Source organism: Enhydra lutris, unplaced genomic scaffold (assembly GCF_002288905.1).
Source record: "Enhydra lutris kenyoni isolate GAN:26980312 unplaced genomic scaffold, ASM228890v2 scaffoldscaffold13, whole genome shotgun sequence".
NCBI lineage: Eukaryota > Metazoa > Chordata > Mammalia > Carnivora > Mustelidae > Enhydra > Enhydra lutris.
In genome coordinates, this window is record NW_019154097.1 from 53876922 (window position 1) to 53901953 (window position 25032).

General features: G+C 48.4%; 1 protein-coding gene across 4 annotated transcripts in view; it reads left to right on the plus strand.

Moving 5' to 3' along the window:
- Positions 1-251: 251 nt before the first annotated feature.
- Positions 252-25032, plus strand: part of LOC111145457 (caspase recruitment domain family member 11) — a 112376-nt gene continuing 87595 nt past the window's right edge. For all 4 annotated transcript variants that reach the window (XR_002640475.1, XR_002640476.1, XM_022500353.1 and 1 more), the window contains exon 1: positions 252-423. The gene's annotated coding sequence lies outside the window, so the exon portion shown is untranslated. The remainder of the gene's footprint in view (positions 424-25032) is intronic.

Consider the following 25032-nt stretch of genomic DNA (forward strand, 5'->3'; position numbering starts at 1 on the left):
AACTGGGGGGTCTGAACTGCAGCCCCAGGACCCACCGGCTCTCCCCTCCACTCTCCTCCCCTCTGCTCCCCAGGGACAAGGGACCAGGGACCCAAACCCCGCCCCACCCCCTCTTCCTTATCTCTTTCTAACCTTTTGCATTTTTTAGTCTCATTTCCTGTCGGGTTTTGCATTTCCCTCCCCCTGCCAGCCTATGACACACTTTCTCTCCTTTTTTTCTCTCTTTCGCCTCCTCTGGCCTCAGGACTCCGGCCTGGGCTGTGCGTAGCCCCCTCCCTGCCCTGCAGCCCCTGGGCCGGCGGCACCCTTTAAACTACCGCAGGGCGGTGGCGCGGAGGGCCGGAGGGCCGGGGGCCCAGGGGGAAGACAGCGGCCTGCTCGGAGGAGGCGGCCAATGCGGCTGGTGGAGCATGAGCGCCCCAGGTAGGCAGGGCGGACGCGGGGGTGGGGGGCATGGGGCGCGACTAGGGGGCGCAGAGTGGGGAATGCCTCCGCCGCGGGGGGCACCGTTGCGGTGGGTTGCTGCTGGGGAGAGGACACTCGGGGGTGGGACGGCGTTGGGGGGGGAGCCACTGCATCCGGGCCCAGGAGGGGTGCGGCGGGAAGATGGGGGGTGGGCCAAGGGGGAAGGTGCTGGGGGTGGAGTGCTGGGGGTGGAGTGTGGTCGCTGTTGGGGCGCACCTGGGGAGAGCACACCCGGGGTGGGAGCGACATGAGAGGTCTGGGATGACTTGCCCTCCTCAGCCTGCGGAGCTGGACCCCCATCTATCTCTCTCCCCGTCGCTTTCTCTACCTCACTTTCCATGTGGTATCCCCCCCACACACCGCTACCCCAACCCTCTCCTTCCAGTCCTGATTAGTCCCACTTTCCACCTCCCTGTATCCCCTCCGTGGCTCTCTGGGATGGTCTGTCTCCCTGTGTCTCCACCTGGCAGAGTCCCCACACCCCTCTCAGAAGAAAGGGATGAACCTGGGAGTGGGTTCGGGGAGCAGGTCCCCGGAGTGGTCCCTGGCAGTGGCCTGGCAGGGCGCCCCTCGGTGCACCTGCCCCACAGAGAGGAAAAGAACCTTTTCTAACACCTGAAAGGACAGGAAGTTTCCATACCACAGCGAGGCCTGACTCAGAGGCTCCCAAGAAGGTGGGGCCCCTTGGTGCGGAGGGGGAAGGACGGCCTCTCCCATGGGGAGTGTATGAGAAGGGGACAGGAGGGCCTCCAGTTCCCAGCAAAGCCAGGAGGAGGTCCTGGTGACCCCAGCCTGCAGTTCCCTGCCCTGGATGGAGGACCACCCCAGCACAGGGTTAGGCAGGAAGGCCCCCCCTCCCCCAAGCTCTCCTGCACCCTGGGGCATGGGGAGGGAAGGTGAGTTCTCTGTGGCTTCATAGCTCAGAACAAAGTTGGAGGGGACAGAGGGAGACTAGTAGGCTGTAGGGAAACAGCCTTCCCAGTTGCACTTGCCCTGCAAGAACGGAGAGGTTTGTCTAAGCTGGGAGCCTCCCAGCACCAGCCCAGGAGTGGGTCAGCAGAGGGCCATTTGCTTACACCTGGACTTGGACCAAACTGACCTCTGTGCCTGGACCGCCCTGAGAGCCTTTGATTTGCAATTCCAAAAATTTGCCCTGACATTTACAACTCTCTCGAAGCTACAAGGTTATCAACCTTCTAGAAAGGGAAAACATGTTGGTCAGTCCCTTGACAATTACTGAGTGCCTACCGTGTGTGTAATGTTCCCTGGCAGTCCTGGGGGCCATGGATTCATGCAGCGACAGGAATTTAGTGAAAATTCTCCTCTTCTGTCCTTTCCCTGTGTATCCACTTCTGTCCACGCCCGAGGAAGCCATAAAGAAATGCTGGTCCCACCGTGGGCCAGGGGTGCTCTGAGGCCAGAGGGAGCCTGGCACCGAGCCTCGCCACACTCCAGCAACAAAGATTATTTCAGCACTGGCATCAAAAAGGAACGCTTCTGGCCCCGCCAGTCCAGTCTTGAGTCAGCGCACGAATGATCCTTGATGGGATGTTTTTCTTAATGGTGGTAAAATACACGTAATGTGAAATTTACCTTCTCCACCGCTGTTGCTGTGTCCAGAACTTTCTCATTTTCCCACTCTGAGGCTCAAAATCCCCATTCAACACTAACCCCCACTCCCTCCCCCCGGTTCCTGGCATCCATCCTTCTGCTTTCTGTCTCTGTAAGCCTGATTCCTCCAGGGACCCCCCCGTAAGGGGGTTCCTGCGGCATTTGTCTTTCTGTGGCTGGCTTGTTGCAGTGAATGTGATGTCCTCCAGGCTTACCCACACTGTAGCGGGCATCTGAATTGCCTTCCTCTCTAAGGCTGAGTTGTATTCCATGGTGCCAACGCTCTTGGCTTTGTTTTATCCATTCATTCTTGGTGAGATCTCTTAAAATGACTTGTGGACCTAACTGTTCATCGAAATATCACGGCCCTTGTTTGAATCAGGCAGTGGATACTGTCTGGGGGGTGCTGTCCTGGGTGTCATGGGGGGACACACTGAAGGGAAGTGAGACCCAGATGTCCTTGCCCTAAGTAGTTCGTGCTGAGCGTACTGAGACTCAAAACAAGATGGAACAGAATTGAGGGGAGGGAGTACGGTGGGCAGTAAGGCTGCGACATGGTAGGTGAGCACGCTCAGAGGGCATGGGGTTGGGTAGAAGTTTCCAGGCTGAGACAGCACTGCCAGGACAACATCCTGGCCTCTTCTTCACTTTCCTACTAGTGTTTCTCCATCCTTTGGAGAGATGACTTGCTTCCCAGGACTGAAGGGCTGTGTGTCTGGTGCGCCGGGGGCAGAAGGGAGGGGCGGGGTGGGGGGAGAGGCGGTGAAGGAGGAAGGCCGCCCGTCTCGGCACCTCACGTGGAAGACGAGCTCAGGTCCTGATGTTCAGATGATGGCAATGAAGAGGAACGTTGGAAGATCCGTGGAGCTCCTCGAGTCCGTTTTAAGGCCGCCTTCCATTCTCCGCTCAGCCTTGGAGCCAGTGCACCCTGGTGATGGGGACAGGGCGTGACATCTCATCTGCGCTCTGCCTGTGACCTTGGATGGGCCTTCACGTCAGCTTCTGGGAGTCCTTTCTCCCCAGCGAAACCCAAATATTCATACTGATTATTCTCAGGATTGTCGGTTACACCAAGCATAAAATGAGAAAACACGAATTGTGACAAATGATCACCTTTGCGAGTATCACCGAGATCTGGGGAGGAGGAGAGGTGGGACAGTGAGGTCCAGACTTTCCCACTCAGCCCAGCTGGGTGGACTCCAACACTCGGTTTCCTTGTCCACAAGCGCTGTCCTCTAGGCAATTGTGCGGACTGGACGTTCTTCAGTATCCCATCGGCCTAGAAAATATTTGCATTAATTTAAATACAGGAACAGAGAGAAAAGGGAAAGACAACTTTCCAGGATGCCCCTTAAAACTGCTTTTCTCCAGGGCGCCTGGGTGGCTCAGTCATTAAGCGTCTGCCTTCAGCTCGGGTCATGATCCCGGGGTCCTGGGATGGAGCCCCACTTCGGGCTCCCTGCTCGGCGGGAAGCCTGCTTCTCCCTCTCCCTCTGCCCCTGCTTGTGTTCCTTCTCTTGCTGTGTCTCTCTCTGTCAAATAAATAAACAAAATCTTTTTTAAAAATGCTTTTCTTCTAAGATCAGTTTTCCCAGATGCCAGTCCCGACCTGGGCCAGCCCTCGCAGGAAAAACACTCTGGGCATCATCCCCTGAGCTCTTGGCGAGCTCCTCCTGCTCCGTGGATCAGTGGTTTTAATGTTCTCAGGAGGGTAACCTTTTTTGGTCACGATCTGTTCAGGGCTTCGAGATTATGATGGTCGCTGTCATGCTTGTGTTCGGGTGTCCATGGCCCAGTGCCAAGGAGTCATAAGGGTTGTGTTCCCACTTCCCCAGGCTTGTGTGCTCTCTCCGTGGTCCAGCCCCATGGTCAGGCTCCCCCAGACACAAGTACTGTGTCACAGCTCCCCACACAGCTGGGGGGGTGGGTCATTTCCCACTGTATGATGATCTTCACTTGTGGCTGAGCCCACGGGAGGGGTGCACAGACTCCACACCCCAAAAGAGGGCTCCCTCCTCCCCATTGGTTTCTCTTTTGAGGGTACAGACTTCCTTCCTGCCCCACTCCCACTCAGGAATGAGCAGTCCTCAGACATACATGCGGCAGTGACAAGGTGGGGCCTGCCACACTTCTGTCCCACGTACCCCCCCCCAAATCCTGGTGGTGCCACAGGCAACACTCATCACCCTTGGCTTTCTCCAGTCACCACCACCCACCCCTGGTGCTGGCCCTGTCCACAAGGAGGCAAGATCCTTGAGTGGGAAGGTCTGTGGTCTTGGAGCCAGGCAGAAGGGGCGTGCACCCTGGCTCTGCAGAGCGCTAGCTGGGTGCCCTCAGCACACTCAGGAGAGTCACCATGGTTCCAAGCCTCAATTGCCCATGCGTAAAATGCATATAAAAATACCAACCCTGGGGGCCCCGGCGTGGCTCAGTGGGTTAAAGCCTCTGCCTTTGGCTCGGGTCATGATCCCAGAGTCCTGGGATTGAGCCCTGCATCGGGCTCTCTGCTCAGCGGGGAGCCTGCTTCCCCCTCTCTCTCTGCCTGCCTCTGCCTACTTGTGATCTCTGCCTGTCAAATAAATAAATAAAAATCTTAAAAAAAAAAAAATACCAACCCTAAATGAATGTAGACCTCAGTGTCTCCAAATGAAGGTGTCCGGGGACTTCTCCTTTTAAAATCGTACTTCTGACTTGGTTTCTTGGGGTGGAGGTGGGGAGGGGAGGTAGGACAGAGTGAGGAATTAAACACGAAACCATGTGTACCACAGTGCTCTCTTCTAATTCACACACACACACACAAATCAACGAGATGTAGGAATTGGCACACTTTCTCTGTGACGGTCCAGAGAGTAAATATTTTAGGCTTTTTGAGCCAGACGGTCGCTGTGGAAACTGCTCAGCTCTGGTCTTGGAGCATGAGAGCAGCGGGCACGAGCAAGTGTGGCCAGATCGGGCCAAGGACACAAAACAGGGCACACAGGATTCACCCCTGACCATAATTTGCCAAATCCAGAAGGGGGGAACCTAGCCCATGAGGAAAATTCTTTTTTTTTTTTTTTAAGATTTTATTTATTTATTTGAGAGAGCGAGAGCACCAGTGGCAGGGAGCAACAGAGGGAGAGGGAGAAGCAGGCTCCGTGCTGAGCGGGGAGACCCACACGGGGCTCCATCCCAGGAACGCTGATATCACGACCTTAGCCAAATTCAGATGCTTAACCGACTGAGCCACCCATGCGCCCCCAAGAGGAAAAGTCTTAAAGGACCTGAGCAAACAGTATGAACATGCCAGTCAACGCGTTTCCTTTCTAATGAAATGCATGCGAAGTCATATGGCAGGGGCGTACCAGCTTCCACGTCGTGGCTTTGATAATATTTACCAACAGGATAAGTGCATAAACCCTCTGACCCAGGAATCCCGCTTTGAAGAATTTGTCTCACAGATGGAGCGTTTCTGCGCACTGATGTCCACTGTAGCATCCTCACAAGAAAAAGTTCAAAGCCACACCAGTGTGCCCCAGAGTGAGGTCCGTCCAATACCATGGAAGTCTGTGAGGCCATTAATGGGCCAGGCAGGGCTCTAGGGGACATCCGAGGAGTTTCTGGAAAAAACTAACACGTATAAGAAACTGCTCTGGTCTGGACCTTGGGGAGAGCGGCTTGGTATTTATTTTGTGTTTTGTAGGATTTATTTTGTGTTCTTGTCCCTCTTTATGTTTCTTTTTTTCCCAAGAGCATCTGTTATCTTTATGATCAAGAAAACAACAACATAGGGTTGCTCGGGTGGCTTGGTTGGCATCTGCCTTCAGCTCGAGCCCCGATCTCAGGGTTCTGGGATCGAGCCCCATGTGGGGCTTCCCTGCACAGCAGGGAGTCTCTCTCTCTCCCTTTGCCCCTCCCCCCTTGCTCAGGCATGCATGCACGTGCTCTCTTTCTCAAATTAAATTTAAAAAGTAAACAATATAAAGTAAGGTTAGGAAGCATGTCTAGAGTCATTCCCATCCACTGTTGCTGCCCTGGGTCCCACCTTCCAGCTCGCCCCCCTCCCCAGAGAACCTGACTTCTGATCTCAGTGGCATCGCATTAAGAGAAATCCCAGGACTTCAGCACTCCCATTGAAAGACAAGACATGCATCTGACCTGCACAGCCGCTGAGTGTGTCCATCCACCCGTGTAGCCAAGCACCCAGGTGGTGACACAGGTCCCTTCCAGGCCCCTGGGGTCGGGGAGTGTCTGGAGCCCCTGCCCTGCCGCTCACCCCCCACCTGCTTTGCCTGCCCTTGGATGTCACATAAATGGAACCACAGGGCACGTTCCCTTCTGCCTCCCGCCTGAGACCTGCTCGTTGGCGCTGTGTGATGCTGCACTGGGGTTGTGGGACCTGCGCTGTATGAACATACCACGCTTTCTTTACCATCTCCCGCTGGGAAACATCTGCGTGTTTGCATTTAGGGGCTCTTATGATAAAGGTGCAGTGGACATTCTTGCGGAAGTCTGAGTAACAATGACCTATTCTTTTTTAAAAAATCTAAAGGCTCACAGAAGCCCCACGCCAGCATTACTGAACGTCAGTTAATTATTATTTTAGTGGATGAACATTGGAATGAAATATAACCGTGACTTACTGACATTTAGTACTTCCTTCCTGGCCTCTGAGTAAGGATTATGGGATTCACTGAAGGTTCCTAAGAAGAAATGGCCTTTTCTTTTCTTTTCTTTTCTTTTCTTTTTTTTTTTTTTTAAGAGATTCAAGTATAGTTGGTTCAGGGCGACGTGTTCAGTTGAGTAGTAGGGATACCTCACTTGGCCGTCCCAGGCTCCAGGCCCCGATTCTCAGGTGCTGTTCAAAGCCCCGAATGTTAACCATCACTCCTGGGGTGCCGTAGCCCACGGTCATCCCTGTTTGTGGACGAAGAGACGGGTGCACAGAGATTCCCCTATTCCCCGGGGATGTTTTCCCGGGGCCTCTTGGAAAGTTTCTGTCTCATGGCTTCTATATTCGGGGAGGTTTTAGGTCTCAGAGGAAGTGATTCCAAGTAGGGGACCGCCCCCCGACTACAGGGGCATCCGCAGAGAACGGACCCAACTTTCTCCCTCAGTGTCATATAGAACTTTGACACTGGATTGCGTCTTTCTTAACTAACTTTAAAATACACTTTTTAAGCCCAACCTTCTCTGTCTTGTGGCAGAGTCAAACGAACAGGCCCTCCTGCTCTGAGCCGGCGGCCACCCTCCCTCCTGGGTCTGGGCACGCTGCCTCTCCCCACCCCCTTCCCCCTCCATGGGTCCCGGGGCTAGTCATATCTGTCCAGAGACTCCCTGCCCCCCAGCACCCTTGCTCTCCTGTGTCATCCACATCTCCCCTCTCTCCAAGGATCATGGCCATCTGCCTACAGATAGGCTGTGGCTCTACCAGATTTTAAAGAAAAGAGCAGCCTGCCACCCCGCTACTTTCCTGGCCCCTCGCGGCTCCCGGCAGGCCTGGCTCTGGCTGGCTTCACACCAGTCCCCCGCCGCCACTAGAGCAGAATCCCACAGTGGGGACTTACTGTCTCAGTCCGGGAGGCTGGACGTCCCCGAGGAACGTGCGGCCAGGGCTGGGGTCTCCGAAGGTCCATATCTGGGGCGGGTGGACGGCCACCTTTCCCTCTTGGTGCGTTTGCTGCTAAGACTCTGTGTGTGTCCCATTTCCTCCTCTGACGGAGATACCAGTTGTGCCAGATTGCTTTAATTTAACTTAAATCAGCTTCTTTTAACTTAACCACCTCTTCTCAGGCCTTATCCCCGACTACAGGTCCTGGGGCTGGGGCTTCAGTTTATGAACACAGGGGATGCGACTTAGGCCATCAGCTTCTGAGCAGGTCTCTCTGGAAAGGCTGTCTACACTGTCTGTACCCCGCTCCTCTGCTGCCCTCCGGCTGGGCCCCAGCACTCAGTTTTAATAGCTCTCATCAAGGTCACTGATGGCTCCCAGGCTGCTTCGTCCAGGGGTCCGTTCTTAGTCCTCCCACGACCTGAACCCGGCCTCATGTGACCGTCCTCTCCGTCCTCTTCAGAACATGGCGTGGGTCCCGCTGCACTGACCACTCCTTCCTACTTCTCTTTTCTGGTTCCTCCGTAACCCCTGACCTCAGGGTCAGAATGCCTGGGGCCTCTTCTCCCCGTGCTCACCTTCCCCGGGTGCCCCCAATCTCACGACAGCCAGGTCTCTGTCTGCTGCTCAGGCCCCTCCTGAGCTCTAGAGGCTAACAGCCAACAGTCTCAACTTGACCTGGACACAGAGCAGATCCAGAATTTCACGACCCTGCCAGGTGCCCAGGCTTAACCACCTCCGAGAGGCTCCTGATTCCTCTCTCAAAAACAGCAATGCGTGCCCTGCTCAGCGCGGAAGTCCACCTGCTCTGGCGAGGTCGTGGAGAACGCCCTTCTTACGCCTTGTTGGTGCATCTCTTTGGGGCCTCGCTCCCCCAGCAGGTGGAGAATGGCGTGGGGTGTTGGAGACACCGCCCGACTCAGCAAGAGCGGGGAGACTCGGAGTCTGGGCCACGAACCCATTGCGCAATCTTGGCCAAGTCCCTTCTGCCCGATGAGCTCAGTCTCCTCCGACACGACGCAAGGACACAGGACTTGGAGCGGCACACGAGGTCCTTCTCGAGGGCCAGTCCTTGCAGCTAGTGATGGCTTGCGTGAGAAGGACTGAGCGCGGTGGAGGAGTTCTGTGCTCGATTGCCCACGTCTGCTGTGGGTGTAAAACTGAAAACTGAAGCCGGGTGCCCCCAATGAGTCATCTGCGCACTTGCTTGTCAGAACCAGGAATGCTCAGAGCCTTCAAAATCTGTGATCGCTCCGTGACCTTGAGCAAATCACCTCACTGTCCCAAGATTTTTGCTTCTCCACGAGCAAGAGGGAGATAAACAACCTCTGCCTCCCTACCACCCAAAAATTGCTCTGGGGAGCATATAAGATAGCCGGTGAAAAATCACTTTGGAAATTACAAAATGTTATATAAATGTGAGGTTTTATGGTTATTAATTGACCTCTCTAGTCCGTAATTCTTGGTAGCCATGCCTTCCTCTGGACCATCTCCTTGGGCTTTGCTTTCCTTTTCTCCTGCTCTGGCAAGACCATACCATTTGGATTTCCCTAATGATGATGAGGAAGGGGGGTGACCATAATATTGGGCGTGGGGCATGATCTTCTGAGCTTGGAAGATCGAGACACCCCATTCTCTGGGGCCCTGCAGGTGGTCGGGGGTGAGCCATTGCGACTCCAACCATGGTCTGGTCCCCCCTCCCCCCCACTTTGTGATGCTTCTGCACAACAGGTGGAGAACAAAAATCTTCCCGAAGTAAATTGTTGTCTCCCTTCAGGTTCATCTTTAGGACCTAAATTCTGGAGTTAAGTTAATTCTCCCTTTGGGCAGTCGGGAGAGGTTGGTCCTGTGGCCGAGCCCAGCTCTGGCTTATTTCCAGAGTGGACCTCCGTGGAGGAGTCCTTGCCCATCCATCCTGTCACCTGATAAAAACTTCCCTGTCCCCAAATCCACACGTCTCCCTGCTTTTACCTTGAACGTTGTTAATGCCCTGTGTTTTCTGTGAAAATCCCAAACAAGAGTCCCCATTTGTAGCCTCCTGTATGCATGAACTTTTCCCTCAGACCCAGGGGAGCCATCTGTTCTTACATTATTTGGTTTAAGCGAAGCTTTGGGGCATTTCTTCTTGCCAGTGGTGTATTCTGACTTGGATTCATTGGTCGGGCTCTTATTTATTAGCGAGTGTGTTTTATTGTAATTCATTTCCTTCTGGCTTCATTCTCCGGCCTTTGTCATGAACAATGTTTGGTGTGGTGTGAAATGAGAAGCATTCACACCTTTTCGAAGACATAAAGGGTCTTTTTTTTTCTGGGTTGATTTTTCTTTTCTTTCTTCTTCTTCTTCTTCTTCTTCTTCTTCTTCTTTTTTTTTTTTTTTTTTTGGTTAGTGGCAGAAAAATAAAGGACTTGTGTTTCCTGTAGGCCTGGAAACAGTGAATCAGATTTTTGTTTTGTTTCAAACCTGAAAATCTCAAGCAGGCGTTGAAAGTCTCTGGACAGAACTGAATGTCGTGTTTAAGGGCTTGGGGTGGTGCCCCTTCCCGACGGGCCGTTCCACAGGACAGGGGGTGGCTACCCACAGAGACTGATTTGAGCAGGACCAGAAGGGTAGCCTGAGTCAAACCACGGCTGGGGCAGAGTGGGTCCTAACACTTCCTCCCTCGCCTTTCCTGTCCCGAGGGACATTTTTGTGATTCAACACCTGGTTGTTATTCACAGAAGAAAGAGTATACGTGGAAGGTGTGGGCTCTGCCTCCCACCAGACACGAGACCTTGAATGGATCCCTGAACATCTCTGCACTTCTCATCTTCTGTAATGTGGGGGTCACAGCAGTATTAGGCAAGATGCCCTCCCCTGGGTGCCCAGCACCTGCAGCGAGCTCATCACTCGGGGAGACACACGGGAAGGGACACATGCACACTCATGGCACAGGGGTATGCTGCTTGTTAGCACGGGAACCTAGAGCGAGCTCCAGAAGTGCTCCTGCCCAATCTAGAATATATCGAGAACAATTTACTCCTCTACCCAACCCCCCCCCGTACCTGAACCCCCCATTACTGCCGTTATCCATTTACCCATCCCTCACACATGCCCAGTGTGCACCAGCCTCGGGCCCCCTGCTAGGTGCTAAGGATAAAAGGAGGGCAAGCTGGCATCCCGGCCCCAACTGGCCTGTAGTATGGTGAGGAGTCAGGTGAGGGAGCACCCGGGGCTGCCCGAGGAATTTAGAAAGACTTCCCAGGGCCGATCGAAGCTGAACAGAGTCTGGGAGCATAACAAGGCTTTTGCCCGCGGAGAACCAGCCTATGCTAAAGCCATGGAGGGGCGGTGAGCGTCAGGCTCAGACAAAAAGATGGGGAGGAATCGGGGCAGAGGGAGGAGAGGCCACTGAGAGCCGTGGGCTGCCGTGCCAAGGAGGCAGATGCTGTCCTGTGGGCAAGAGCCGGCTGCTGGGGGGTTCTGAGCAGGAGCCACGAGCCAGGATGGATGTGCAGGTTCGAAAGATCACGAGTGGCAGCAAGGAGAACAGATGGGAGACTCGAGGCGAGAGGCAGGCCCCTCCCTGGGATGGGACACGGGCCAGGATTCGTTTTATTGTGATTTCAGATAAACTTCCCATTGAAGGGTAACTTTCACACGAGAGACGTGTGCAGACCCCAAGCACGCGACCCCGGGGAGGTTACGCAAAGCACACGTGCCCGTGTCACGAGCGCCCAGATCAGGAAACAGAACGTGACGGGCTGAAAATTAACGACTGTCATTAGTGATCATAGTGATTCTCCATATAGTCATAATGACTAGTATGGGTGTGTCCCCAATATTGTGTGGGACATTGAGGTGCTAAAAATAGTCTGTTTCTTGAAACTACAAGTCGAATTGGGTGCTGTATCTTCTATCCAGACCCGCCGAGTGACATCTATGTTTTGCACGTGTGGCTGTACTTTGCACTTAGCCCCTTGCCAGAGACAGCCCGTTTCATGAATATTGCACATTTTATACATTTTATCTGTACTTACTGGTGAAGGCTCCTTGGGTTGTTTCTGATTTCTTGCCATTGGGAATAAGGCTGCTGTGAACATTCTTATCCCCGTCTTTTGGAGATGCATGCCTGTATTTCCACTCCAGAGGGGGATCTGCTGAATCACTGAGTTTGCTGCTAGTCAGCTCTGCTAAATTCTGTCAAGTCATTCTCCAAGAATGTTTGAGACTACACCCCCGTCAGTGTCACATGTGAGGTCCAGCTGCCCAGCATCTTTGCTCACACATGCTGGTGTCTGTCTGTGCGTATTATCCATTCCAGTGGGGCTACAGCCAAAACAAATAATGTTGTGGTTTCAATTTGCATTTCACCTGTGACTAAGTCTAGTCACTTTTTATGTGCGTGTTGGCCGTTTTGGATATCGTCCTTGGCAAAACACCCCCTCACGTGTTTTGCCTGTTAATCTCTTAGGTTGGCAGTTTCTTATTGAATTATAGTAGTTCTTTATATATGGTAGGTAGGAGTCCATTGTCAGACATGTGTGTTACTGCTATATTTCTTCAGTTTATGGCTGCTCTTTCATCTTCTTAATAAAGTCTGCTGATGAATGGAAGTTTTTCATTTTAACGTAGTCCAGTTGATGTGGATTTTTTCCTTACGGCCAATTATTTTTTGAATCCTTTGCAGAAAGACTTGTCTACCCCAAGGTTTACGGCTTCTTCTTAAAGCTTCATTGTTTCGTCTTTCACATTTTTTTGATGATTTCATTTATTTATTTGAGAGGGAGAGAGAGGGAGAACAAGCAGGGAGAGGGATAGAAGGAGAGGGAGAAGTAGGCTCCCCACGGAGCAGTAAGCTTGATATGGGGCTCTATCCCAGGACCCTGGGATCATGACCAGAGCCAAAGGCAGTCCCTTAACTGACTGAACCACACAGGCAGGCATCCCTCTTCTTCCACGTTTAGATCTATAATCCCTCTAGAGTGATTTTCCTTTAATATAAATTTTACTGAAGGATAATTTACATAGGATAAAATGTACCCATTTTAATTATACAGTCCAGTGTGTTTTGAAAAATGTATATACCCATGTAATGACAACCACAGTCAAGACATAGACTGTTTCCATGACCCCATAAAGTTGCCCCAGGTCCCTTTGCCACTCAGGGTATGGGCCATGGACAAGCAGTACCGTTTTATGAATATTCCACTTACCTAGAAGCCAGCTAGAAATGCAGATTCTCAAGTCCCGCCCCAGACCTGCTAAATTAGAATCCGCCTTTCAACAATATTCCAAGGTACTTTGTATGCACACTAAAGGTTTAGAGGCAATCTGAGTTCCTTTGGAGAAAGATGACAAGCCAAAAATGCTGTTTCTATTGTTATAAATAGCGTAGCCCCAGGCAAGGCAGGGTAAATGATAGATTATCCCATTTGGGGGCAAAATGAAAGTGAGAAGAAAGACTAAGTAGAGAAGAAGTGTTGAAGTCATTACGGGAGCACCCTGTATTCCCCGGATGGAGTCCTGGCCCCAGCCACGTCGGGACGGGGCTCCCGGGAGGGATAGGATCTGACAGTGGGGAGGCTCATGGGGCAGCTGCATCCTGCTGTGTGCCCTGGACCAGAACGGAGAAAGCCATCCTAAGGACCGAGCTCAGAAGAGATTTAATTGGGGGGTTCTTATTGTTACCTTTTGGACTTTGTTTCAAGTTTGTTTTTTGTTTGTTTGTTTTTTAAGATTTTATTTATTTATTTGACAGAGAGAGAACACAAGTAGGCAGAGAGGCAGGCAGAGAGAGAGAGAGGGAAGCAGGCTCCCTGATGAGCAGAGAGCCCGATGCGGGACTCGATCCCAGCACCCTGAGATCATGACCTGAGCCGAAGGTAGAGGCTTAACCCACTGAGCCACCCAGCCGCCCTCAAGTTTGTTTTTTATATTTATCTAATAAATACATGTATTGGTTTTAAATGTGCAGTATTTCCTCATGGCTTATCATAAAAAGTAACAGTCCCCCCAGGCCTCTCCCTCCCCCACTCCGCCGCCTCTTCCCATGGCCCCTTACCGCTCATACCTGGTGCCCTGTTCTCCAGGGAGCAAACCTTCCTTCTCCTGCTGGGATGGGGAGGAGATATGGGGGTTAACTGCTCATTTTCCACATCTTCGGCCATCCGTCCTGGTGTAAGCCCTCCCCTGCACGTCCACTGTCTGTGGTATAAGGTTTCCTGAGCCTTTCTGGGTCCCTTCTTGCCAGCTCTTTGACCACAAAGCACTAGATTACATGTTTCTCCAAGTCTTCAAGCATTTTTAAATTATACACTAAGTATCTCTTAAAAATTCAAATAAATTGGGGTTCTGGGTCTCAGTCAGGTTATGTATCTGCCTTGGGCTCGTAGGCAGCATAGGCACTGAGTGAGAACATGGTCATTCATTTCACCAGCCCCCAAACTAGAATCACCTGATACACTGTGACTATTAGGGAAAAGTCACAAACATTGTTGCTATCGTAGACCCGCCCCCACTTATAATGGTTCCACTTATGACCCCTCATTTTTCGACTTTATGGTGGTGCAAAAGTGACATGCCTTCAGTAGAAACTGTACTTTGAGCTGGATTTGGGTATGTTCCCAGCCTGGCGATTGCGTTGTGATTTCTCTCATGCTGCTGGGCAGCCCTGGGCCAAGGCTGCCACTCAGCAGTGCCAGGATGAGCATAGCCAGTACGCTTCCAAGATCCTGCACCCGCACACCCATGTTTTCACTTTCAGTACAGTATCCGATGGATGACATGGGATATTCAGCCCTTTATTATAAAATTGGCTTTGTGTTAGACGATTTTGCCCAACTGTGGGCTAATGTCAGTGTTCTGAGCCCATTGAAGGTAGGCTTAAATGTAGCTACGATGTAATATTCGATAGGTTAAGTGTATTAAGTTGCATTTTTGACTTAACAGTATTTTCAACTTCCAATGGGCTGATCAGGAGGCAACCCCATCAGAACTCAAGGAAGATCCAAACTTGAGAGAACAGTTCTATTTTAGGTCAATTAATAATGAGAAAAACGAAAGAGCTTACTTTACAAGTATTTATTTATTCCTTCTCCAGTGTTCTTCCTTTCTTTATAATGTCTTTCTTCTGCCTGAAGATCACTTTTAACATGTCTTACAAGGCAAGTCTTGTTGGCCATAAATTCTCTGCATTTAGTTTATCTGAGCAAGTCTTTATTTCTCCTTCCCTTTGAGGACGATTTCCTTGGATATAGAATTCTAGGTTGCTAACTTTTTCTTTCTTGATACTTGGATACCGCCCTCCACTCTCGCTGCATGATGGCTGATAAGGAGACCACTGTGATTCTTACCGTTAGTGCTTTGTAGGTGTTTTCTCCCTCTAAGGATGCTTTCTAGATTTCCTGTTCATCTTTGGATTGCTGTAGTTTGGATCTGATGTGTGTAGGTGTGTTTTTCTTTTCTTTTTATTTTTTAAAAGATTTTATGTATTTGAGAGAAAGAGTACAGAGCAACCGAATGAGTGAGAGAGAGAGCATGAGCTGGGAGGAGAGGGAGAAGTAGGCTCTCCACTGAGCAGGGAACCTGATGCAGGGCTTGATCCCAGGACCCCAGGATCACGACTTGAGTCAAAGGCAGATGCTTAACCGACTGAGCTGCCCAGTCGCCCCTGTAGATGTGTTTTTCTTGTTATTTATCCTTCTTGGTATTCTCTAAACTTCCTGGATCTGTGCAGTTTAGTGTCATTAGCTCTGGAAAGTTCTAGGTTATTATTAATTCAAATATTCCTCCTGCTTCTCTTTTTCTCTGCCCCACCCCCCACTCATCCAATTACATGTATCCTCCACCTCTGATATTATCCAATAATTCTTGCTTATTCTGTTCTGATTTTTCCCCCATCTTTTCTCTTTCTATATTTCAGTTTGGGAAGTTATATTAACCTATATTCAAATGCATTGATGGATTGATTGATTGATTGATTTTGCCTTGACAAGCTTTTCAGAGGCGCTCTTCATTCCTGATACTGTGTTTTTTGCTTCTAGCCTGCCCTCTTGGTTCTCACTGAGAGCTTCCATCTCTGCTTACGTGACCCATCTGCCTATTACTTTTACTACTGGAAAAAATAGCACCATCCACCTGTTAACCACAGTTATTTTAAATTCCCCATCTGATAATTCCAGTACCCTTGTCGTACCTGAGTCTGCTTCTGATCACCACCTTGTCACTTCAAAATGTGTTTGTTTTTTTTTCTTGCCTGTTTGCATTCCTTGTGCTTTTTCATGGAGAGTAATAGAACCTGAGGTAAAGAGGCCTTTAGCGGGAGGATATACATTCATATGACCAGGACTGAGCTCTGTTTAAGGTCCACGGTAGCTGTAGGTACAAATCAAGCTGCTGCTGCCTCGGAGACCCCTATTTTTGTCTCCATTCTTGACTTTGAGCTTCCCTCCTCCTCAAAGCGTGAGTTTTTACAGCCCTTTCAGCTCTAATCCATGGTAGTCCTGGAGCCTCCTGGTGTGGTGGAATGTTCTAGAATGTGTGATAAAGTGTCAGTCTTTTAGTGGGCCTGTGCCTTGGGGCTGGGATACCCCAGGGATACAGATTTCCCCTCTATGCCCCACTCCCTCCTCCAGCCACAGTGTCTTGGTCTGTTTCCTTGACACCTTCCTTACCTGTGACTATGGCTGTGAAGAAGGTCCTGGGTCTGTTCAAGGTGGTTCCTTTCATCTCCCTCTGCCAGAGCCACCAGGTGCATCTTCCTGGGGTTCTCCCTTTGAGAATTTAGTGGGGTTCCTGGTAGAAAAACCAAGAAGATTGTGGTGTCCCCTTCACAGAGAGGTCCCCTAGCTTTTCAGTCTCACTGGTCTACACTCAGCCTCCAGCAATCTGCCAAAACGACCGTGAAGAGTTCCTACCAATGTATGGCACCAGCAGCTTCTGTTCCCTCTAATAGGTTTCTGTTGCTGCCTCCTGCTATATGCTCCCGTCTCTCACATTCTCAAGGTGGCCATTTGTCCTGTGACCTCACTCCTCTGATGTTAGTTCTCTGAGTCTCTTAGTTCTCAAGAAAAGTGTTGATTTGCCATTTATCCAGCTTTTTCTACCCTAAATCACAGGTCGATACCAAGCTGCCTTCATTACTGTAGTGTAGTACTGAGGGTCGGCTGTACCGCAGAGCAAGGGGACCCCACAATACCAATGTCTTAACAGAAAGTATATGTTTTTTTCTCACGCAAAACGCAAGGCGGGTTTTCAGGTTAGGAGGGCAGCTGCCTTCCCTGCCGTTCAGGGCACCAGGCTCTTTCCACCATACCCAGTGGCCATGGTGTTGTTTTCACCTGGTCAGTGGAAGGGAAAGAGCAGAAAAGCGCACACATGGGAGGTTTATTATGCACTTGTCCTGGGAGGAAGACCTACTGTTTTTGTTCACCTTGAATTGAAAAGAACATGGTCACATGACCACAATTCATTCTAAAGAAGATAGGAAATGTACTCACTCACGCACCTGTCCCTCCACCCACCCCCCAATACCTACCAACCTTTTTTTCTTTTTTTAAGATTTTATTTATTAGAGAGAGAGAACACACAAGTGGGTGGGAGGGGCAGAGGGAGAAGCAGACTCTCTGCCGAGCACAGAGCCCGATGCGGGGCTTGATCCCAGGACCCTGAGACCATGACCTGAGCCAAAGGTAGACGCTTAACCCACTGAGCCACCCAGGCGCCCCAGCAGCTACCAGTCTCAATCACTTTTTGCTTCACTTTTGATCTTAATGCCTGATAGGACCAATCCATTTGACCTCATTCTTTGATCTTGTGTCTTGATTTTTCTTGATCACTTGCTTCCCCTCCCGCACCTCCCGCACCTGCTCCCGATGTTCTCTAAAATACACTGTTGGGACTTCACTTGTATCGAATCTATATACAGATCCATTTGCAGAGAACGGGCATCTTTCCGATACTGTTTCCGTCTGTGAATTTGGTTTATCTTTCCATTTCTTTAGGTCTTCTATAACGTCTTTCAATAAACTTTAAAAATCTCTCTAAAGGTCTTGCTTAGTTTTTGCTAGTATAGTGTCTTTTTAAAACCTAGCATTTATGTTTTTACTAGTGTAGAGAACATGGGGTTTTCTATATATTTAATCTTGGGATTGGAATGATACTGAATTCTTTTTTAAGTTCTGATAATTAGTCTCCAGGTTTTTTGGTTTTTCTATGCACATAATAATATCATTTGTGTGGGATAATAGTGATTTTTCCCCTTCTTTCTCAATTCTTAGATCTTTTATTTTTTCCTTTCTTTCATTCTTTTTTTATTTTTTTATTTTTTAAATATCTTTATATATAATATATATAAAACATAAATGTTTTTCACATAAATGTTATATATATATTATATATAATATATATTATATAATATTATAATATATAATAATATAATATTTTTATATAAATAAATATTTTATATAAATATATAAATAATATAATTTATATATTATATTATATTATATATTAATTATATATATTATATTATATTAATAGTATTAATATTATATAATACTATCATATTATGAAATATAGAATTTTATATATTATAAAATATTTGTATATATTAATGTTTTATATATTTATATAAAATATATAAATATTTATAAATATTTTATGTGTGTTATGTATATTTATATAAGTATTTTCTATTTTTATATATTTTATGTATTTTTTAATTTTATTTTTACTATGCTGTGTAGCATCTTGAACAAGACACCAAATAGTAGCGGTAATAGTGAGCATCTGTGTTTTCATTTCAATCTTGAAGGAAAAACTTCAGACTTTCACTCTTAACTATTTTGTTTGCTGGAGGATTTCTGTGGAGAAATATATATATATATTTAATTAGTTTATTTATTTCCTTTCCATTCCTAGTCTGCAAATATATTTGATCTTGAACGCATGTCAAATCTTATCAGCTGCTGTTTCTGCAGTTACTGAAGTATGTACAATTCTGCCTTACTCTTAATTAATCAAATCTCTTTTTTTTAAGATTTTATTCATTTATTTGGCAGAGAGAGAAATGGTGAGAGAGGGAACACAAGCAGGGGGAGTGGGAGAGGGAGAAGCAGGCTTCTTGCTGAGCAGGGAGCCCGATGTGGGGCTTGATCCCAGGACCCTGGGATCATGACCTGAGCTGAAGGCAGAGGCTTAATGACTAAAACACCCAGGTGCCCCTTACTTAAATCTCTTTATACTATTTTCTAAACTTACGCAATTTTGTATTTCTAGGATAAACCCAACTTGGTCATGATTTTGTTTATTGTAGTTAGACTTTTTTTTTCCCTACTTGGACAATCTTTTTGAGTTAAAGCACTCATTTTGTGCTTTTTCTATTCCCCAACTTAAAAAAAATATATAGATATACCTATATCTATATCTATATCTATATCTATATCTATATCTATATATACTTTTTTCCCTTCAGGATTGAGATATTTGTTGTGTTTCCCTCCCAGTTCTATCCCTCACCCACGGGCTTCTGGTTTGAAAGTTATACACTTCATTTTTTATTCACTTACTGGAGACTGGAGACCTTTTTTTTTTTTTAAAGATTTTATTTATTTTTTTATTTATTTGACAGACAAATCACAAGGAGGCAGAGAGGCAGGCAGAGAGAGAGGGGGAAGCAGGCTCCCTGCTGAGCAGAGGGCCCAATGAGGGCCTCGATCTCAGGACCCTGAGATCATGACTAGAGTTGAAGGCAGAGGCATTAACCCACTGAGCCATCCAGGCGCCCCGAGACTGGAGACATTTAAATATTCGTATTTAATAAGTTATAAAGTCAACTAACATCTTTGCTCTCCTCCCCCAAAATGCAAGGACTTTTGGATTCATTTCTAAATGTTGAGCATACCAGTTCATGGACTGCTCCCCAGTATTTTAGTTCTCTTATTTTTAAACCCACAAAATAGGCATCATTAGTTCTGTTTTCTATGTTTATCTAGATTTATGTATATATTTGCCATTTTTTTTGGTCACTATTCCTCTCTGCTTCCAGACCTAGTATTTTTCTTCCTTCCAGAGTTATGTCCCTTAGAAGTTCCTTTAATGAGGGTCTGTTGGCGATAAACTCTCTCTTTTTCTTGGTCTGAAAATGGCCTCGATTTTGCTGTTGTTCTTTTTTTTAAAGATTTTATTTATTTACTTGACAGAGAGAGATCACAAGTAGGCAGAGAGGCAGGCAGAGAGAGAGAGGGGGAAGCAGGCTCCCTACTGAGCAGAGAGCCTGATGCGGGACTTGATCCCAGGACCCTGAGATCATGACCTGAGCCGAAGGCAGAGGCTTAACCCACTGAGCCACCCAGGTGCCCCTTGCTGTTGTTCTTGAAATAAAATTGCACTGAGTATGCAGTTGCGAGTCAGCTGATACGTTTTCTCAGTACCTTGGATGAACCATCGACTGCCTGAAGTTTCTCTTCTTGTTGACAGTTTTCTCCTCCCCGAGTGACTGTTGTTCCTTCAGAGGTGGTCTTCTTCTCCCTGGCTTCTCTTACAGCTGCTTTCTGTCTTAACAGTGTTTGCTCTCTGTCATCCCACAAAACGCAATGGGTGTGGGTCGACACATCTCTTCTGTGTCTCGGGATTCCTCATACATTCTGCATATGGAGACTCACGTTTTCCTCAGTTCTGGAAAATGCTCAACCACGCCCCCTTCGAGGGCTGTCTCTCCTCCTGGACGTCCAAACCCACGTGGTGTCCTTTCTGTTGCGCCTCCACGTGCCTCAACCTCCCTGATAGTTTCTGTCTTTTCACCTTTCTAGGCACCACCTTCTTGGTAAATTCTTGCCAGTTGGTATCTTAGTGATTTCTTTTTTTTTTTTTTTTAAGATTTTATTTGTTTATTCGAGAGAAGGAGAGAGCAGGGGGAGGAACAGAGAGAGAGAGGAAAAAGCAGACTCCCTGCTCAGCCCGGAGCTCAATGCAGGGCTCAACCCGGAGCTCGATGCAGGGCTCAACCCCAGGACCCCGAGACCGGGACCCAAGCCAAAACCAAGAGTCAGACACCCAACCAGCAGAGCCATCCAGGGGCCCCTAGTGATTTCTTCATATCTGTTTTCAGTTGATTAATCCTCCCCTCTGGTGTATCTGTCCTACCATTGAACCATCCTTTGAGAGCTTTAAAAACCATAGTATGAAGGACTTATTCAAACACACGCAAAAATAGAGATTTAGATGGTGAACACTTTCCATGTCATTTTCTGCACGTGGCACTCTCCTTACGGCCTGTCGCCCTTCTCCCCTCGCCCATGGGCCTTGGGGCACATCCCCAGCTCTGCGTCATTTCAAAGAGAGCCCCTTGCTTCAGGAAGTTTTCAATGTCAATCATGATGGCTTTGTTCACTTAGAAATCTGCCTATTTGCTTTGAGTTGCTCTTTACTTTTTATATTTAGTTTCTTTAAACATATCGGACGTTTTGATTATTTAAGCATATTAAAGATAATATGTCTGCGTTCTGCATTGTTCAGCCTCTAACATCTGGATTCCTTGTGGGTCTGATGCTACCGTTGCTGTTCCGTTGATGACCGGGCTTTCCTTTGCTTTATCCCTTTTTAAAAATCGTTCCCTGTTTTGGTTTCTTTGGAAAACATGAAGTGTTTCACTTAATTGCATAAATGATTTCTATCAGTTGTGAATTCAAAAAAAAAGAAGAAGGAGGAGAATTTGGCTTGGCAGTTCTACAGATAATTTTATTGAATTTAATTCTTTAAAAAATTTTTAATTGTTTAATGGAAGTACAGCTTCAATTGTTGGATCGCAGCATGATCCATCAGTTATAACAATCCCGAAGGCTCACCACTTTGAGCATACAACAGCATTACTGACTGTATTCCCCATTCCGCACTTACCATCCCTGTAACGGATTTATTTATTTTATTTATAAAATAATTTAATTATTTTATTTTATTTTTAAATTAAAATTCTTTTAATTTAAAAAAGTTTTTAAATTAAAATTTTAAATTTATTTAAATTTAAACTTTAAATTTAAATAAATTTAAATTATTAACTAATTTTACTTCTATTTGATTAATTAATTTATTTTATGACTGGACATCTGTGCCTCTTCACCCCCTCCACCCACTTTGCCCACCTTCTGTCTTCGGCAACCACCAGTTTTCCTCCGTATTTACGTGAGCCCACGTTCTTTGAAACGTTCTCCGCAGGAAAATGTTGAGGCCCGAATAGAGTGTGTGTTTTCTTCAAAGACGATGTGGGTTTGCTTCTGCCAGACACCCGGGTCCCCTAGGAGCAGGGTCACGCTGTCTGTTTGGTTCATGGGAACATTTTTTGGAAGTACGACGTACATACGAGCAAAACGCAAGTCATTACCCAACAGCGTTTGTGACCAGGCAGCGGAAGGTGATTCGAACATCAGAATTCCCCTCTGCTTCTGTGGATCATGTCCTCCATCCGAGCTCAAAACCATCCTCAGCACAGGGTGGTTCTCTCTGTTTTCTCTTGACCAAACCTCATGCTCTGGGCTCCTCCGTTGTAGCTGGCCTTTTTTAACGTAGCACACACCTGGGAGACCCGTCCGTGGGGCTGTGCTCCCTGACTTTGCTGTATAGTACTCCACTTCGTATCTCTCTCCTGTAGTTGATGAGCGTGAGGAGAATGGCTTCCCTTCGGGGATCTGATGCCATGAGCTTCCCGTGTGTGTCCCGTGTGAACAGACCATGCTCGTCTGTCAGGTCTCACACCTAGGAACGGAGGAATTGGGCGGGGGGTGTGCAAGATACTCATGTTTCCGCTTTCCTACTAACCGTGTTCTGCAACGGTCATGTTCACATATTTCCATCGGCTGTACGAGCGTGCAGGACAATTTAAACTAAATCCTCCGCTTGGTGCGTTTTGGTCCAGGAAGTCAGGTGAATGAAAATCCTCAAGTTGGCCAGAAACAGGTGGCTACAGTTTCACAGCAGGGACATTCCCTGCCTCTCAGCGGAGGCTAAGATGGGTGAATTCCCTTGCGGTCTCTGAGTTTGTCAAATCTTTTTTTTTTTTTTTTTAAGATTTTATTTATTCATCAGAGAGAGAGAGAGAGAGAGAGCTCGCATAAGCAGGCAGAGGAAGAGAGAGAAGCAGGCTCCCTTCGAGGAAGGAGCCTGACGTGGGACTCGATCCCCAGACTCTGGGATCATGACCTGAGCTGAAGGCAGCAGCTTAACCGACTGAGCCATCCAGGCGTCCCATGTTAAATCTTTTTTTAAAGATTTTATTTGTTTAGTTAGAGAAAGAGAAAGCAAGCAGCAGAAGGGGCAGAGGGGGAGGGAGAGAATCTCCAGCAGACTCCTCACTGAGCGTGGAGACCAACTCAGGGCTCGATCTCACCACCCTGAGATCAGGACCTGAGCCAAAATCAAGAGTCAGATGCTTAACCAACTCTGCCACCCAGGCGGCCCTCCACCTGAGCTTTCAAAATCCATCACATCTCTGGGAATACAGCCCATCAGGGGTCCTGTACTGTAGGTGAGGGTCTCCGGTCTAAGTGCCCATCGCCAGCTGGCCCCAAGTTGGCTCACCTGGGCTCAGCAGAGGCTGCCGGACAGCCCAACCCCAGTGTTTCCTCCCTAACTTCTGTAGCTCCTGCTCTGGTTTTGCTCCCAGCCCCTGAGGACTTCACTTATGGTCTTACGGGATCCATTATGTACTTTAATTAACATTCTGAAAGACTTTCTCTGGCATTTTCGATCTATTATGGTGGGAATGTTTTAGACCATGTAGTCTTCCCAGAAGTGGTAGTCTCTGTCTGCTTTCCATCTCCAAAACTTTGTTGATGGGTCTCAGCTGCCCCGGTCCCTTCCATTCTCTGTGTCCATGTGAACACACACACGCGTGTCCGTGTGTTTCGTTCCTTTACTGTCAGATCGGTGCCATGTCAGGAGGGAATTATGTAGGCATATAACTGGAAATCCAACGTGAAGCATTTTAAGTATTTTCTTTTTCCTTCTCTCTCTCTGTATTTGCTGACAACTTCTCTCCTGGTGCCCCTTTCTCCTGGTTCTCAAACGTTGGTCTTCAGACCATTAGCACTGACATCTCTCGGGCGCTTGTTAGAAATCCAGGCTCCCAGGCCCCACCCCAGACCCTCCAAGCTGTTTCTACAAGAGCCCCTGGTGATATCTACACACAACAGATTTCAAGAGGCACAGCTCAGTGAATCCAAATCCCAGGAAACAAAGTTCTGGAACTTCTACCATGAGTCCGAGCCTCTGACTCCACTGGGCCCCACATTGGCCCCTTCTCCTGGCCCTGCTCCCTCTCGCGTCCTGGCTCCTTCTTCCTTTTCCACTTGGATCTCTGTTCAGACCAGGAGCTCTGCTGTAGTGCTTCTCAACCTCCGTGTTAGAACCAGCTTCCAAAACTCACTCTTCCTGGGCCACACCACGACTGGTCACATCCTTATTTGGGGCAGCACCCCAAGCATCAAGCATCGTGTTCTAGAAGCTTCACAGGTGAGAGCCAGGGGTATCCAAGAGATGCAAAGATAGTGAGAAACAGCCATGGCCTTGGGAAGTTCCCAGCCTGGCACTGAGAAACATTCTAGAGAATCACAAGCAGCCCTGAGGGCAGAGAGTAGATTTCTGGGCATTTAATTAATGTAATTTACGCACAGCTAATGAGCAACAGCATTATTGGAGTCAGAGGCTTGGACTCGTGGTAAAAGTCCTGGAGCTTTGTTTCCTGGGATCTTTGATTCAGTCGAAGCACTCAGGGTTTTCCTGGCCAAGCTTGGCCCCCATGACAAAGTAGACAAATTGAACTCGATCACTTCATCCAGGATCCACAGCAGGACCCAGGACTGATGTGGGAAGAAACCCGTGACCAGGGTACCATTGAGTGGCATCCTCTGCAAGTTTCTCCCCAGACATTCTCATCCTGCCCTGCAGACGTCCTGTTTGAGCAACAGGTTGAAGGGCCCGTCCATCGCCGCTAGTGAGCAGGGTAGCCCCAGCCCCACAGAGGCAAAACAGGCTCCCCAACATCCCACAACCTCCCCTCCGCATCTACATTCTGATTTTTCAACGAGCCTTGCCCTAACGCAGACTCGGGTTCATTAGTGGAGGACAGACCGTCCTAGAGCTGGGTTCTCCGGGACGCACAGTCTCTCTCCTCTGCCTGCTGGACGAAGCACCTGAGTTTCCCCTGAGATACTGGGAGTTTTCATTCCTGGTGCTGTGCTGGTGGTTGAGACTCCCACATGCCTCCCACGGGGAACTGGTGCCTGGGGTTGTTCTCCGAAGTAACAGGTCCTCAGCACACTCACCAACTTCCTGAGCAGGTTCTGGAATCTGAGTCTGGACGTGCTGCTCACTAGAGTGGCCTGACTCAGCCAGCT